Source organism: Pecten maximus, unplaced genomic scaffold (assembly GCF_902652985.1).
Source record: "Pecten maximus unplaced genomic scaffold, xPecMax1.1, whole genome shotgun sequence".
NCBI lineage: Eukaryota > Metazoa > Mollusca > Bivalvia > Pectinida > Pectinidae > Pecten > Pecten maximus.
Genome location: NW_022979156.1, coordinates 15,817 through 19,845, shown reverse-complemented (window position 1 = coordinate 19,845; position 4,029 = coordinate 15,817). Strand labels below are relative to the sequence as shown.

Genomic DNA, 4,029 nt, shown 5'->3' with positions numbered 1-4,029 from the left:
AACACTTTATATATAAAGAAATGTGCCATTTTATTAACATATTAATTTTCAAATAAGCATACCAACAGTTCTGGATAATCTGGTTTATGAGACGAGACGATACACACATACATTAAACTTATGCATTATATTCTATACGAAACCAGCTTTTCGTCATGAAGGACACTTAATTTATTCAAAAAATAATATATAGTTTCATCATAATCGAAAATAGACTAAATCTCTCCCGTATGAAAACCAATGTTGGAACCTTTCCCTTGTATTTTAACAAGTCATAGTCACATGGATTACAGACGATTAAATGCTTGAGAAAGATATATACAGTGGAACCTCTATAACCGAACATGCACGGGACCTGGATATTTGTTCGGTTTACTGAGGGTTCTTTTTGGAGAAGTTTTATCGAAAATGGCCGGTCGAAGTGCGGATATAATTGGTTAAGATGATGTTTTGTTAGAAAGTACCCGATTACAAACCGGCACGTACTAAGTAGCCAATTTGGTTTGTCTGAATAATATGAATATTATGAACGTTAATCAATGTATATGTTGCAGAATAACTAGGACTGGGACGATACACCGATGCATCGGTGAATCGCGGTACACTTCAACATGATACAAGTATCGATCCAAAGAAGCAAATTACGATACGGTATCGATCCGCTATATTTTTGTGAAAAACAAAAAGCATTGCTTCATATTATCATTTGAAATCCATTAAACAAAGCTTTTAAAGTAAAATAATTGTAAACAAACACCGAAAGATCGAAAATGCTGAAAGTGAAAGTACTTGCGAGTCTCGTTTCCGGGAATGGGGCACTATGTTAGGAAGCGTTTGATTGGTCGTTTCACGATGACTGTTTCATGGTTAGCCAATCAAATAGTAGATTACAAAACCATTGCTAGACTAAATGTGTTTATAAATGGACGACTGGGATGAGTTAGTTACGCCGCAAGGCACAAAATCGTCCGTGTGGAAGACGATCGGTCAGCCTGTTTATAAAAAACAAAGATGGCAGTGGCATCAGGAAGACTGACAAAACAAAAACCATTTGTAAGGTATGCAAGGCAGTTCTGAATCTGTGACAATATAGAGCTCCATGTATTACATCATGTATTACATATTAGTTAATATTTTATTCTTCAAGTCCAGATAAGTTGAAATTTTCTTTTATTCTACTAGTCAAGATGCAATGCATTTTTATGTTTCCTCAGTTCACTAGTCAATTCATGCAATACTCAAATGATTGAGCCTATGGCAAGAGGTTGAAAGTACTGTTTAAAATAGTTTTGTTACTTGTCGAACTTTGTGTTTAACAAATAAATAAAATTTGGAAAAAAATCACACATTGAAGTTGTTCATTACTTTGACAATACCATAAATAAAGTATCGTGATACGTATCGGATCGTAGGTGAGGTATCGTGATACGTATCGGATCGTGCAATCACTGTATCGTCCCAGCCCTAATTATAACTGCAGTTATAAACAGTATTTTTACATGTACTGCTGCACTTTACGATCGACATGCATTTTGTTACATCCGGTGAAGCTTCGTTGTGAGGATTTGAAGAGTTCTTTCATTACCAAGTGTTACAAGAAAGAAAAAAACACCATATAAAAACACCCCTTTTGGACCTCATTTAAATTAGATGCGAAACTCGCGATCGGGCTTCTAGCTCTACTTGTTTTGAGAAGATACAAAAATCGACGCGCTTCAATGAAGCGTGTCATTGTTTCAAAATTGTCGTGTTGATTATATAATGGACCTACCGTCATAATGCCCCCTTGGGGCATATATTGGATACCTGTACAAATCACCTGCATGTATACGGAGGTCCCGAGACAATAATGCTTCACACAATACCAGGTGTTGTTTCAAGGTTTACTGGCCTGACCTCGTGTCATAATCGCTCAGGTAAGCCGGTTTTCAGAAGTAATTTTTGGTATATTTAACAGGTCCCGGACTCAAAATCGGCCCGGTGTTCGGAATTCAGAGGGAAGCACTGCATCAAATATCGGAGCTCATGGAGATACGGGCTGGTCATCTTGTTTATCAAAACAGCGTAAGGAAATTTTCAGGATGTATTCCCGACTTCAAAACGTAGAAATTCATGGTCATCTAGAAGAGGCAATGCGTGGGTAGCGCGTGTGAAGAAACTCGCGAGTAACTTTTATATGTTACAAAACTTAACAGTACCACTACAATTAGAGTAAAAATGCATAACATTAGCAGAGACATATATACATGTCTCTGACATTAGTAATGCACTCATCGTGTCTAATGATTATACGTGGTTCAAAAATATATGGAGAAACCGACGAAACCAAGGAAACAAACTTCGGACATACAGATGTTTCAAAAAGGATTATATATTTCTGAATACTACGTCACATCCTACCTCTAGTGATAGAGACTGGTCGTTACACAAACTTAACGGAGGACCAGCGAGTATGCTCATTTTGTATGAACACTGTTGAAAATGAAATACATTTCCTATGTGAATCAACAATCTAGTACACTAAGTAACGATTTTTATTCTTTAAATGCCAGAGACAGGTTTGTATATATTCTGCAAAATATGAACCTCAATATCTTTAATCTAAATCTATATATTTTATGAAGCATAGACGTTCGATTTTTTTTACGTATGAAACAAAATTCAACACTTGAAACTTACCCCAGACTGAACAGGGAGTGTTTTTTAATATGTGTACCTGATATTGCTACAGTAAATCACAGTAAATTGGAGTTTTATATCTTGCGATAAATCAGAACGTCGACATACATTGTAGGCTATGGTGTATATAGATAAAAGTCATCTTGTACATTTTTAACAAGCTTTTATCATTATCCTCATTGTACATTTTTAAATGATGTGTGACAATCAAATAAAATATTATTGTATTGGTATTTGGCAGGTTTTTATTACTATAATAAAGAAGGACCAATTCCGTACAATGACAATTCGTTAGGTATTCAGAGTTGTTCAACCTAATTAAAATTGAGATGGTCATTCTCACTACGTTACATGAACGAAGTGAGAATGGCCATCTAAATTTTAATTAGATTGAGAGGTGTTCGGTTTTCTGAAGTTGCACTGTATTTACGATCATTGTCAGTGAAGCTATACTGTATTTACGATCTTTGTCAGTGAAGCTATACTGTATTTACGATCTTTGTCAGTGAAGCTATGTAGAGGTGCTTCGCAAAAATTATAACATTAGGCCATTACCAATTTGATTTGTTGTTCGTCGGATTTACCGCTCGTGTTTTGAAAAATTGAAATTAAAATAAAATTAAAAATTTACCGCTCCTATTGTCGCGTCGACAAAAAAATGACGAATCCGGAAATTTATTCCGCGAAGTCAAAATTTAGAGAGTCCCTTTCCGGATCAATTGAGCGTTTGAAACAAAGGCTTTAAACGTGTTAAGACAGATATTTCAAGCGTTTGTTTGAGATAGACACTTCTGTCAGATGGACTGAGACCACAATTAAGTACTTCCGGGTTCAGGCCCCACGAATAAAGTCCCCTCAGAAATGTATGTATTTCATGGAAATAAATCAAATGCCTGTTTGAACTTGATTTTTGTCTATGAATTTAATGTAAATTTATAGTAGAGATGTCAATCTATGTTTTGTGATGTAAAATATTAATATTGATCATGTATTCTGTGCGCCAGGGTCCTGTGTGAAAAGTCCTGATTTGACCTCTACCCCTGACCCGGATGTATATAATCCACGTTGGTGACACATTTTGACAGCTAACTCCAGAAAATGCTGAACATGCTATGTTGAAACTTTTATATTTTGCTTCTCACATGTTGGTCTTGGCCAGGTGAGTTGGAAAATTGGATATGAGATTTTGGGAATTTACTATGAATTTTAATGTTACAATGAAACATATAGCGAAGCTAATTGTGGTCTCGGTCCTAATATGATAGGCCCTGAAATCCATGTTTTTGTTTGTCAAATCCACATTTTTTGACCGATTCTCATAAAATTTGCCATGATTATTGGCAGAATTAT

At 35.5% G+C, this 4,029-nt stretch overlaps 1 long non-coding RNA gene across 1 annotated transcript; it reads left to right on the top strand.

Annotated features, from left to right (window-relative positions):
- Positions 1–540: 540 nt before the first annotated feature.
- LOC117318265 lies at positions 541–2,912 on the top strand. The gene is made up of 2 exons (XR_004530319.1): positions 541–1,058; positions 1,958–2,912. It is a non-coding gene; the product is annotated as an uncharacterized LOC117318265 (long non-coding RNA).
- Positions 2,913–4,029: the final 1,117 nt, after the last annotated feature.